The following is a 14,082-nucleotide window of genomic DNA, read 5'->3' on the forward strand; positions in this document are numbered from 1 at the left end:
TTCATTCCGACAAACAAACCAAGAAACCATCTTAGGCCAGAACCATTGGGCAGTGGCAATACAGAGATGAAGAAGACAAAATCTTCACTGTCAAGAAACTCAGAGTCTAGTGAAGAACAAACAAGGAATCACAGAGTACTAAGATTGGCTCAAGTCCAGAACACAGTAGTAACATAATAGAGGGTACCTAACACAGAGTGTCAGAGAACATGGTATCTAGGGGCAAGTGTTTGGCCTAGCAGGGATTCTTTTCCTTTTTTAATTTTTATTTTAAATTTTGGATTTATCATACAATTCTGTATAGTCTGAAATTCCCCTCCACCCAGTTCCCACCCTCCCATCCCCTGACTCATTTTCCCTCATTGTCATAATAGTACATTCCTTCATAAGAAGTTACAATTCCATCAGTCTGTTATTTAACTGTGCCTGGACATTGCTGGTACAATGTCAGACAGTCCCATCCCATTGTCTAGATATGTTAAACAATTTCATTGGGAGTCCATCTTTTGTTCGGAAGTAGGGATGCCATGTTGCATTGTGTCTTCACATCTGGATATGTTAGTCTCCATTACTTCATCACTACACATTCCAATTTGTATGACAGTTTCCTTATATTAGAGAGAACATATGGTATTTGTCTTTTTGGGATTGACTTATTTCACTGAACATAATGGTCTCTAGTTGGGACCATCTAGTTGCAAATGGTATAATTTCATTCTTTTTAAAGGCTGAATAATATTCTCTGGAGTAGGTGTGCCACAGTTTCTTTAACTACTCTTCTTTGGATGAGCATCTGGCATAGCAGTTTTTAAGCTTCTAGTTGTGATGCCTGCATCCCATTATCAGGGTGTTTGGGATAATCCTTGCTCTAGTTCCTAGTGTAAGCTTCCTACTAGTGTGAACCCCAGAAGACAACAGGTTGTAGTTTAATTGGTTGGGTCACCCAGAAGATCCCCAGCCACTGCTGGCGTTTGAACAGCGAAATCGCGATGCCTGGTTCTTCCTGTCCAAACTTATGCTAGCTACTAAAATGACTATTAGTTCAATGGTGTTATTAAGAACATGAATATTGGGGCCAACACTGAGGTATAGTATATAAAACTATCATCTGTGATGTTGGCATTCTTAATGGGTGCCAGTTCAAGTGCTAGTAGCTCCACTTCCAATCCAGATCCCTGCTGATGCACCTGGGAAAGCAGCAGAGGATGGTTCAAGTCCTTGGATCTCTGCACCCATGTGGGAAACCCAGAAGATCCTGGCTCCTGGTTTCTGATTGGCCCAGCCCTGGCCCCTAGCGATTTGAGGAATGAACCAGAGAATGGAAAAATTCTCTCTCTCTCTAACTTTAAAATATTTTTTAAAGATTTGTTTATTTTTATTTAAAAGGCAGAATTACAGAGAGAGAAGGAATGACAGAGAGAGAGAGAGAGAGCTCCTCCATTCATTGGTCATTCCCAACAATCAGATCTGAGCTGAGCTGATTTGAAGCCAGAAGGCAAGAGCATCTTCTGGGTCTACCACATGGGTACAGGATCCCAAGCCCTTGGGCCATCCTCTGCTGTTTTTCCTGGCCACTAGCAAGGATCTGGATGGGAAGTAGAGCAGCTAGGACTCAAACCAGGACCACAGGTGTAGGATTAGCCTATTATGTCACCACACCAGCCTCACAAATAAATAAATAAATGTTTAAAAACAAAACCAATCCATTACCCCATAAAAAAATATGAAAAGAGACCAGTATGACTGTGGAATAAAATGTTCAAAATTAATTAAGCATAAAACTAAACCAGCACCAAATGGTTTTCCATGAAATGCAATCTTACCATTTGGATAAGGCTCTATCTCTCTTTACCTTTGTGTCTTACAGGATTTTACTGAGGTTTTGAGGCGTTCATGTTCTTTATGTGACCACTAGAAACCTCACAAGCATGTTTCACATGTTGCTATGGGACAGCACTACTCTAAACCGAAAGTGGAAGAGATGAGTCAGAGATACAAGCGGCAGATGGGCTGAAGCAGCTACACATGCCAAAGGTCAGAAAGAGAACATGGCAGCTTCGAGGAATCACAAGTTACTCAATGTGATGAGTCCTGAAGTAACCACAGGACAGAGGAGGACAGGAAGGAGAGCTAAACAACAGCCAGAGCTGAGGGACTCAAGTCATGGAGCAACCGGCAATTGCTCTGGCTGTGGTGTGCAGTAAGACTTGAAAATGGCGAGAATGGAGGGGACAGTAGTTAGCACTGGCTGTGAAAAAGGAGGCCAAAGGCCAGCACAGTGACAGTGGAGAGTGAGATGCTGCTGGGAGGTCAGGCCGACGGGCTTGTGCATGAGCCAGGAAGAAGGGCAAGGGCAAAAGGGCAGGAGGACTTCCCAGCAGTCCCTCTGAGGAATGGACTCCTACCCACACCCCCGTGCCTAGCTAAGAAGCTGAGTTCCTACAGGACAACTGAGCTTGTAAAGCAGCAGGGAGGGCAAGAGCTGACCCAAGTGGCTGTGCTGAGTAAGGGTTGCTGGGAGGAAAACGCGCCTGGAATCCCTGGGGCATCTTGCTTTGTCCTAATCAGCATTGTGTTTTGAAGTCAGGGTGTTCTAATTTTCATTTTCTCTTGCTTAAAGGGTGGCTGTGTGACAAGATCATATCTCTAAGAAACACTCTGAGGGACAGAGAAATGTATTTGAGGTGCTTTTCTCCCACCCAGCAGCATACAGGGAAGAAATAAATGAAATGTTGGAGGCAGCCACACTCTATCTCAGCATCCCAGAAGCATAGTCAGGTTTTGTTAGGCATAAGATTAATGTAGTTGTACATTGTTACTTTTGGGGAAGAGGAGTCCCTTTAAGAAAATGAATAACAAATTCTCAAGTTCAGAATTACTAAATAAGTCCTCATGCAAATGAGGAACTCTGCTTTTTTAGCTGCCTTCTCTTGGTGTTATATCTGCTTAGTATTAGTAGTTTCAGGAGGTCCTTATTTCATCCAGCAAACATGTGCCAAATAGCTAACAGAGAACAGAGAAGGGCACTGGGGAATAAACATGAGTGAGAAGAGGCAGGAGCCTTTTCTCAAGAAGATCCCCACTCAGGGGAGGAGCTAGGTAGAAAGGTCACTGTAGAATTACATTATGAATATAAGGATGAGAGCTCTACCCACAGAGGATCTTGGGTACCCAGAGGAAGGACACTCAATTCCCCTAAGGGTATCATCCTAGGGAGACAAAGGGGATGTGTAGGATGTGTTGACCGCTTACACCCTATGTAGATAACACCTATAAGGTAAAATATTTTGTGTTCTTTGAAAGTGAGAAATTTTTCAGCCAAAAGGAGAACCTTGAACAATAAACTCATTGTTTTTGCTAAAATTTCCATCACTGCCAAGAACTGCTTTGTGATCCCTTCAGATTCTCCATAAAGACAAATGAAAATCATATCATGGACTGCGTTGTGCCCCCCACCCCAAATTCCTGTGACTGTATCTGGAGATTGGGCCTTTAAGAAGATCATTAAAGGTAAATGGAGTCATAAAGATGGCATCCTGATCCCAAAAAACCTGGTGTCCTAGCAGGAAGCGACACCAGAGTTATCTTTCTCTGTCTCTTGCTTTAGCTCACTCACTGGATCTGTCTCCTCTTCCATCCTCACTGCTTTCCTCCCTCTGCAGGGCACAGAGCAAAGGCCGCGTAAGGACAGTTCAAGAAGGCAGAGGCTGTGAGCAAGCCAGAGAATGCTCACCAGCAATTGAATTTTCTTGCACTTGGATTCTGAATATCTCATCTTCAGAAATTAATCTTGAGAAAATGCATTTCTGTTGTTCAAGCCACCGAGTCTGTGATATTCTGTTATGGCAGTCCAAACAGATAAATAAAGACCCTAGAATAAGCACAGTCAGTCTCTCACCATGCCTGGCTCCTGGCAGAGTATCCAGGAGCAGGCAGACACTGCTGTGCCTCCCCTGTCATATTTCCAGGGAAATGCAAGAACTGTGGTTGACATCTTCTCACTCCCTTAAATCCTACCCTTTCCTTCTCACATGTTAGCACCCCTGGGCTGCTCTGAAGGTCACCCACTGAGAGTCATATTCACAACTAACAAGTGATTCTCTGTTTATGGGCAAAGGAGGTAACCTAACAATGTTGAACAGATACTTGGTAATCCTTATAAAGATAACTTAGCTCAACTACTGTCCTAGGTACAATAACTAAGGCAAACCAAGTCATATTTCTGAACTCTAAAATAGAGGGGATAGCTTGCATTACCCCTACACCCCTTTCTTACCTGTGCAGTATTGAGATGTCATCTTTCCTGGCTCACTTTCAAGAGCTTCAGAGACCTGAGAGTCTCTGGGCCAGGAAGGACTTATTCTCTGAGATGGGAGGCACACTGGCCAGGGGCTGTCCCGGAAGTCTTCTGCTCATCCTGAGTTGTCCAAGCAGCAACACTACCTGCTCATAAGGCTCTTTAGCATCTGGGGAGCCATGAATGTGTTTGGGAGTCTAGAGGGCTCACTAACATGTTCTGATTAACAAGAAATCTTTTTTTTTTTTTAAGATTTACTGTACTTGAAAAGCAGATTTACAGAGAGAAGTAGAGACACAGAGAGAGAGATCCACCTGGTTGCCTCACATCCCAAATGGTTGCAATAGCCAGAGCTGAGCCAACTCAAAGACAGGAGCCATGAAGCTTCTTCCGTGTCTCACACGCAGGTGTAGGGACCCAAGGACTTGGGCCATCTTCTGCTTTCTCAGGTCACAAGCAGAGAACTGGATGTGGAATAGAGTAGCTGAGACACAAATCGGTACCCATACAGGATGCTGGTGTTTGCAGGTGGAGGACAAGAAATCTTTAAAAGTCTCCCCAGTTAGAGGAAGCTACTCTGTGGTGTTTCTTCATTCTGCTTGGACAAGAAGAAAAGAGAAAAGAAGAGTAAAAGATGTCAGGAGGGAGGAAATTGCAATGTCCTAAGACTTCCTAATCTCCCAGGGGACATGTAAATAATACTAACTTATCTTGCATTGGGATCTCAAATGCTTCTTGAGCAACTCATAAGCACCAGCTCCTGCAACTGTGTCAGTTTTGCAGATGAACAGTAGGGCAGTCCTCTCCCTCTACACCAAGCCTCAGGTGTTATAGGAATAGCAGGAACCAATCCTTGGTCTTTTTTTTTTTTTTTTTTTTTTGAGATTTATTTTTACTTGGAAGCCAGAGTTACAGAGAGAGACAAAGGGAAGGAGAGACAAAGAAAGAAATCTTCTATCCTCAAATAGCCACAGCGGCCAGAGCTGGGCCAGTCAGAAGCTGGAAGCCAGGAGCTTTACAGGATGTCCCATGTGGGTGCAGAAGCACAAGGCCTTGAGTCATCTTCCGCTGCTTTCCCAGGTCATAAGTAGGGATCTGGATCTGAAGTGGAGCAGCTGGGAATCACACAGGCAACTATATAGCATGTTGGTACTCGCAGGTAGAGGATTAGCCCAGTATGGCACAGTGCAGCATTCTCCCTCACCCCTAACCCTTGTTCTTAATTTCGTATAGGTCTTGCCTCTTGCTTCTTGCTTCTGCCTGCCCTAGACCCTAGAGTGAGACTGTATTGAAGCTAAAAGGCATTTGCGTATCAGACGGAATCTTCATGATGTACTCTACTTCTCGGTTTTGATGTCATGGGACCCGGGTCGCCTGGCTCGTGTACTTTGGCCCGCATGTGTGGTTGGTGCTAGGTCCATGAGCACTGGGGGCTGGATGTCCGGTGGGGCCCAGGATGCCTGGCCTGGGTCCTTGGGCCCACCTGAGAGGGCTTGTCCTCCTCTGTGGAGGAGACAGCAGTGGACAGCAGACACAGATACACATGGAAGATATGGCAGTCCATTGGAGCCTGCACAGGACATCTGGTGCCACAGCAAATGAAGGAGAACAGACAAAATTGAGCAATTATCCCAGCCAAACAATGACAGCAAAAATTGGGGCAAATGGAGACTCTAAAATCTACTGTGCCAGACAATGGGCATGGGAAGGGTTCCCTCATCCTTGCATCAGTGAAATCGACAACATTTCAGAACATTTCAGAACTATCAAAACTACTTGGACAGAACCTTCAGAGCGTGCACCACATCAGGACCCTAGGTTGGCACTGGGAGGCCGTTCCTCATCCCCCGGTACAGAAGTGGTTGGGAGGCTGGGTATGGCTTCTCCCCTTGTCTCTCCCTTTCTCCCAGATATAGGAAGAAGAAATGGAAAATTTGGAAACAATGATCACACCCACTTTCCCCTAACCCTCAGTCTTTCCCACCCTGATCAACAATGTAAAAATAATCAAAAATAAAAACAATTTTTTAATTAAAAAAATTTTTTCAGTTCTAAAAAATTTTGAATTAGAAATAATTTTTCATATGCATTTAAACTGCCAACAATTGATAGAAAACTCTGAATGAGCACCCACATTTTACTTTTCCTGGCTCCCCTTGGTCCTTAGCATGTTGTGCATTATTGAGGATGTTTTCTAATACCAGATGTTGGAGGAGGAGGTAGGGAGAGGAGTTTATACTAGTTCTCCAATGTTCCAATGCCAACGAGGTGTCTATCAGTTCAATTCCACTGTGAGCTACAGGAGTAGGGCATAGACCCTAACCAGAGGTTAAGGTCTCTGTCCCACAAGATTGCCCCACTCTAAGTATCTAAGCCACTTATGCTTCTACCTGGCTGACTATAGATACAGAATTTCCTGGAACTCCTTAATAAGTCCTGTGACTTTCTAGAATGACTCATACTATTCAGGAAAACACTCTGCTTGCATTTACTAGTTCATTTTAGAAACATGTAACTCAGAACTGGAAGAGCTGCCCTGAGCCGGGAACACAGCAGAGTGTCCTCATTATGTCCAGGTGTCTGGCCCTCCCAGCACAGCAGTATGGTCACCTTTCTAGAAGCTCCCAAGTCTTATAGCTCAGGAACTTTTGCAATTCATTTCTTCTGTCCCCTCCTATGGTCTTTCTGATGACAAGCACCTACCTTGAAACCAACTTAGGGATTCCAAAGCGAGTCTCCTTATTAGCATGAACAGGTATGGTTGAAAGTGTTCTTTGTGAATAATAGAAGACAATCCTGGTGCTTAGGAAATCCCAGGGATTTCAGGAACTCTATGATTCATAAAAATAAATGTACATTTTATTGGAGCACAGCTGTCCATTGTAGATTGCTAATTACGCATGGTAACCCCTTGATGGATGTGAAGCACAGAAAGCATCATAAGAGACTGAAAACTGCTAAGAAATGCCATGTCTTTGAGATGAGGAAGATGGTAAAGAACTCATGATTTTGTGACAAGCCATTCTGCCCAGACAACGTATGGCCACTTCCATACACAAATCCTGAGCTGGCAGAAAGGATGAACAAAGTGTCATGCATTTTTGCTGTTTGTTCATTCAGAAACCAAATTCCTTGTTTGAGAGCTTTCATTGAGGTAGTGAAATATGAAGCTCCCTCACAAATGCTGATTCCCCAGCCCCTCACAGAAGAAGTTAACAGAACCACAAAGAGCAAGAGACGGGGTTGATGTACGTGACACCTTTGCAGATGAACCCTGCCATTTTTCTGGGCAGGAGCTAGTCAAAAGCTGCGCTGGAACAAGCCGCAAATAAATGACAGGAGTGTTTCCATGCATCAGCCCTGGAAAGCGTCGGAGCAGGTCAGCAGAGCCATGCTGCTGTCACCAATCACATGGGCTTTGGCTGCCTTTCACAGCGCCACGTGCCTTGCATTAAAGAGCAGCAGCTCCAACACGGCTGACTCAGAGAGGACTGCCTGGGCTGCCCCACCACTTCGCACTATCAGAGTTTCTCCCTGTTCTTCACTGTGGCTGGGTATTTGGAACTTTGGAATCCCTGACTCAAGACATCATCTTATTCGTGGGGAGTTTGAGAACGGGCTGTACTCTAAAAGCTTCCTTTAGCCCCTGATTCAGTTCCTACCTTTGCAGGCAATGGGCCGAGTCAGGGTATTTCTATCTCAGCAATAGAGACAGTCCGGGGAAGTACTGGAGTTTTTCCATCCTGGCAATTGATGCAGATCTGAAAACAGGCCCATCCTGTGGATGTCTGATTGATTCCTCACCTTCCATCCTATCCTGGCTCTAGTCAGGAACTGGTAGGGGAACCCACTCTCATATTTTACCCAGGAATAAAGGAATTCCTAGGGTACAGAAGTTTGACTAGTAACAGGAAAGAGCCAGTCATATTAGGATCAGCTAATCACTATCTGAAATAGCTGTAGGACTCACCCAAAATAATATAACCCAGAGTTATGGGAAGACAGATTCAGAATCTAGTTTTGTTTGGAAGTTGACCCTGCTATACTACCCTCCTGAAAAACATAGAAATTATGACATATAGCTACACAAAATGGATCTCTATAGCAATGAGTGAGATAAGCATGTAAACTCTAAAAATGTTCTTAAATCTACCAAACACCAATTTCTACACCCTCCGTGCACTGCAATGCATGGCATATGGTAGGTGTCTAATAAAAGAAAATAATGACTAAACAAATAAATTCCTAGGGGTTAATTTGGTTCAGTGGTCAGGATGCTACTTAGATAGGGGCCAGTGCCTTGGCATAGCAAACCAATCCTTCCCTGCAGCACCAGCTTACTGCTAACGGCCTGAGAAGGCAGCAGAGGATGGCACAAGGCACTGGGGTCCCTGCACTCACATGAGAGACTCAGAAGAAGCTCTTGGCTTTGGACCAGCCCAGCCTTGGCTATTGGGCCATTTCAGGAATGACTGAGCAGATGAAAGATTCTTTCCCTGTCAATCAATCAGTCAATCATCTATTTGTCTTTCTCTCTTTCCACCTCTGCCCACACTCTCTTTAAAATTAATGAGGAGGGTCCAGCATGGTAACCTAATGGCTAAAGCCCTTACCTTGCTTGTGCCGGGATCTCATATGGGTATTGGTTCATATCCCAGCTTCTCCACTTCCCATCCAGTTCCCTGGTTATGGCCTAGGAAAGCAATCAAGGATGGCCCAAAGCCTTGGGACAGTGCACTTGCATGGGAGACCCAGAAGAAGCTCCTGGCTCCTGGCTTTGGATCGGCTCAGCTCTGGCCATTTGTGGCTACTTGAGGAGTGAAGCAATGGATAGAAGATCTTCCTCTCTGTCTCTGCTTCTCTCTGTATATCCTACTTTGCAATAAACATAAATAAATCTTTTTAAAATAAATAAACATTTTTTAAAATCAGAGCAGGGTACTTAAAGCATGCAGTATATACAAAAACATGCAAAAGGGATCAGTAAGTAATTACTATCTGCATGTGAGGGTCTTGAGGGACAGAGAGAACTGAACCTGCCCTGTACTCTTCGCCACAACTGGGAACACAAAAGGACTAGGTATCAGCCAACAGCATTCTAGTTCAGGACCCATTAAATGGTAAGGTGCCTGTGAATCACCTGCATATCCTGTTACAACATAGATTCTGATTCAGCAAATCTAGTGTGAGGCCAGAAGGTCTGTATTTCTAGCAAGCTCCCAGTTGATTCTCAACTGATGTTCACAGGACCACACACAGCATCACTGAAGAGATGACTTGTTGAATCTCAAGGGAAGTTTTAAATCAGTTGAGTACATGAGATACAAAATTAAATACATCTAGTGGTTAGAAAATACTCCCTAAACTGAATTCCTTATGCATGCATATATAACATGCCACTTAAGTGTGTGTGTGTGTGTGTGTGTGAATTCTAATTCTATAATATGGGGCCAAAAGATTAAGGAGTTCAAGCAAGCAGGTGAAGTTATTTGAAACAGGATTCCTGCAGAAAGAAGAAAAGCACTTGAGCCAGCCAGGGGTAAATGAAAACATTCTTTGGAGGTAAACCCTCTGGGCTAAAGTAACCTTAAAGAGGCCAAGCCAGGCTGTATTCAGTTCTCTTGTCTACTATCCAAATAGAGCCAGGAGTGGCATTTTGCTGCTCTTTTGGAGGGCTTAGGCCCTAGAGGGAGAGAGGAGGGAGTGAGTGTGTTTATGGCCCTGTTTGCTCCAGTCATTCAATGTTTGGATTTCCTTATCTCTGGAGTGTGTAATGGGTGTTGGTGCCAGCTGGGAGGCCACCTGACCTCAGTCAGACTCCAGAAACATTAGCAAAGTTGCCAGGAGGGAACCTCGTCGTGGGCTTGCAGCCAGCACTTTGGGAAAAGGGGTTATGGAAGCACACTCAACGTTGGGTTGAACTAAATTGGCCATCCTTCCTGGAGTCCTCAGATCTGCATCACTGGGGCCCTCACTATGCTTCAAGCAGAGATCCCTCCTAGGCAGCCAACCCCACCCAGCTTCACCAGGAACCTCACTATACTCCCAGTAGAGACCTCTCCCAGACAGATCCAACCCAGGTTAGATTTCCTTTGTCCTCTGAATCTTAGGATATTCCTGTAGGACAATCAGATATGGACGCTGCATGCGGGAAGTTCATGTTTTTCAGTGTTTTTCTAGAACTGGAGAATGGATCCAGAAAAAATGTCAAAAACTTCAGGGCATTAAAACTCAGATTAATCGATTGACATCAGGATACCCTTTTGTGAGAACCTGGGTTTCTTGTGAGTTAAGTGGTCGAGATGATGCCTGAGGGCAATTTCTTGCTTGGCAGATTTTGAAGGCTTCATTGAAACTGCAGGATCAAATACATTATTGTATTTGGAATAGGAATATATACTTGGGAAACTGACTGCTTCACTGCTTCACTTTGGTTAAGTCACTTATCCTTTCTGAAGTCTCAATTTCATGTATTTTTTTTAAAGGTAATATTATTTCTTTGCAAATAAATCACAGATTAAATGAGAGATAAAGCCTGCATGGTGCTTGATTTTCACTACTAAGGTTTCTCCTTTCTCTACCCTACTATTAGATGATGACCGCCAACCGCCCTCCCACTGGTCGAATAAGATCAGCAAGTTGTCACGGAAACTTTATTGGAAAATCCGTTCCTAGCCCTGTTCACACAGTGCGGAGCGAAGACGGAGAAGGTGAAAAAGAGCAGTTGAGATACGAGTTAAGGAGTTTTGTACTCCTCTAGACATGTAAAGCTGGCAAAGAGGTTGTCTATGCCCCAATTATGTAAGGAATGTCCGTCCAGGTGTGCCATTGGTGGGCTGGAATCCTGCCAGCCGGTGACCTAACTGGCTCCTGTGGCCCCTCCTGTTCCAGGTTGAGGCCTGGGGGACATGCCGGTCTGGAGCAGACCCAGCCCTTCGTCTCCAGTGCCCTGGTAGCCATCACCTACTTCATCACATTTCTTTCTAGGATGCAGAAGCAGGCCACACAAAGGCAGGTGGAGGTTCTAGTCCTGTTTCTCTTCTCTCCTCCTATCTTGAAGTCTACTCAGCTGGTTAATGTTTGATTGAGCATCCCCAATATGCCAAATAAAAGAGCCAGTCCTTGTCCTTAAGGAGAGAGACAAGATGACACGAGAAATAAATGCACTCCAGCATCCTGGGCACCCTGACAAAAGGCTTCCCTGGGCAAAGGGCAACAAAGCAAAGCATGTTTACTTTCAGTTGGGAAACTTTGATTAAAAAAATGGGCTCAGAGAGGATGCGATGGGACTGAGTTCTGAGAAATGGCAATTGGGCAGGTGTCCGGGAATGTGGGTCTGAGTGTATATTTGTCCAGCGTGGGCATTGGATGGAAGGGTAAGCATAAGGGGTTCCAAGCCCAGAATCCTCTCCTGAAATAAGCAATAGCATGGTTTGGTCAGGGCTCTGGGAGATGTTTACAGTTGCCAGTGTGGGATGTGTGGGGGAGGTGGCAGACCAGGAGAAACAGTCAACTAACTAGATCAAAGCAAAACACAGAAGCCCTTGTAAATCACACTTAAAAGATCTGGACTTGACCATGAAGGCAATAAATAGACAACAGAGGCAATGGCATGGTCAGGTGTATGTGGATAATTGTTTTGATGAAACTTTTTTTTCTAGTTGCACAAATAGTTTGTCTTCAATAGAAAAAAGAATTAAAGAACATGGAGGGGGGGAAATTGTTGTGCATCCAGGTTCTTCAAAATCACTTTAAAAACTACTACCAATACACATCTCCTTTAAAAAAATATTTATTAATTCAAAAGTCCGAGTTACAGAAGGAGAGGGAGAGAAAGAAAGGGAGAGAGATCTTCCATCCACTGGTTCACTTCCCAAATGGATTCAATTGACAGGGTCAAGTTTATGCCAGAATTCAGAAGTTTCTTCTAAGTTCCTTACGTGGATGGCATGGGACCAAACACTTAGACCATCTTCTAGTTTTATCATGTCATTAGCAGGGAACTGGATTGGACACCTAGAATACAAACTGGTGTCCATATGGAATGGCAACATAGTAAGCAGAGATTTTACCTGCTAACCACAAGGTCGGCTCCACAGTGCACAACTCTTAATGCTCAAGAGTGCATCGTTCAGAGAAAACAAGACAGCATATGGGGGAATAAACTTTTTTCCTACTCTCTAATCCCAATTTTCAGCAAGAACAATTCTGTGACTAGATAGGAGTGGGGAGGAGGAGGTGGCTGGTTACCCACCAAGCAAGCTCCAGCCAACTTGGTATCTTATGATTGGATTCCTCACTATATGCCTGGGGACAGTGTCACATCCCACAGATATGGGTTCTTCCTCCTAAGACTGCCTCCCCTACCCCACATCCTTCAGGTGCCAATCAACAGTCAGAGACACTCCTATCTTTACTTATAACCCAGGATCCTCCCTTCCTTGGATTTAATTAATTTGATAGAAGAGCTCACAGAACTAAGGAAATCATTTGTTTCGCCAGTTTATTTTTGGTAACACTTGAGAATAAATATGGGTCCAGCACAATGGCTCAGTGGCTAAATCCTCACCTTGCATATGCAAGAATCCTTTATGGGTGCCAGTTCACATCCCACATGCTCCACTTTCCATCCAACTCCCTGCTCGTGGCTTGGGAAAGCATTAGAGGAAGGCCCAAAGTCTTGGAACAGTGTACCCGAAAGAGGTTTCTAGTTCCTGGCTTCCAATGGGCTCAGTTCTGGCCAGCAGATGAAAGATCTTTCACTCACCTTATCTCTGTAAATCTACCTTTCCAATAAAAATAAATAAATCTTTAAAGAAGAATAGGAAGGAGGAGGAGGAGAAAGAGAAGAAGAGCAAGGAGGAGAAGAAAGATGAGTCACCAGATGGAAGGATAATTGCGAGAAGATATGGATAAATATGTAAAGCATCTTTGAAACCACACCTTCCCAACATCTCCACCTGTTTAGCAGATAGAGGCTCATCAAATCTGGTGGTTCCAGAGTTCCTAGAGCTTGATTTCCAGCCCCAATGATCCTCCTTGACAGAGGTCAGTGGGTGGGTCTGAAAGTTCCAACCTCTAATCCTCTAATCACAGGATCTTCCTGATGACTGGTCCATTCCAAGGCTCTCTAGGGGGTCCTACCTTCAATCATCTCCTAAGTCTAAAACCAGGAGTTATCAAAGGGGCTCATTATAAAAAATAAAAAGTGATCCTATTGCTCAGGACAGTTCAGGGGCTTTAGGAGTTTCAGGATGAAAACCTGGGAACAAAGACTAAATAAATATATTTTGTATCATGTCACATAGGGAAAGGGAGTTAACATGTACTGAATAACTACACCTGCCAAGTACGTTATGGAGTTTATCTCATTTACAATGATAAGGAAAGAATTCTGGGATGACATAAGCAAGGGGCCAGAAGATGAAAGAATGGGGGAATAAAAAGGGGAGTTTTAGAGGATTAAGGCAACAAAGAGAAGACTCAAGAGATTGCTCCACATTCCTTTTCTTTGTGCTGAAGATAAGCCATTGGGAGAATGCTGCATCCCTCACACAGAGCCCACTGGAAGCAGCACGCACGCCCCATGAGCTGTCCTCCAGGACCACCCCTCTTTTCCCTAGCCAGCACAGGGTCCAGGGTTCTTCTCCCTAAATTTTCATTATAAACTATCCTGGCTCTGTGATCTTGCTAGTGAGTTGATGGCATAGGAAATTTGTCCCAGCAACTGTCTTATATTTTGCCCTGTATTCTGCGATGGTTCAGTAAAACCTTTTCATTCAATA

General features: G+C 44.2%; 1 long non-coding RNA gene across 1 annotated transcript in view; it reads right to left on the minus strand.

Moving 5' to 3' along the window:
• Positions 1-4,616: 4,616 nt before the first annotated feature.
• The window catches only part of LOC131479489 (uncharacterized), a 55,464-nt gene continuing 45,998 nt past the window's right edge, over positions 4,617-14,082 (minus strand). The window contains exon 3 of the long non-coding RNA XR_009244892.1: positions 4,617-4,892. This is a non-coding gene — a long non-coding RNA (uncharacterized LOC131479489). The remainder of the gene's footprint in view (positions 4,893-14,082) is intronic.

Source organism: Ochotona princeps, chromosome 2 (assembly GCF_030435755.1).
Source record: "Ochotona princeps isolate mOchPri1 chromosome 2, mOchPri1.hap1, whole genome shotgun sequence".
Lineage (NCBI taxonomy): Eukaryota > Metazoa > Chordata > Mammalia > Lagomorpha > Ochotonidae > Ochotona > Ochotona princeps.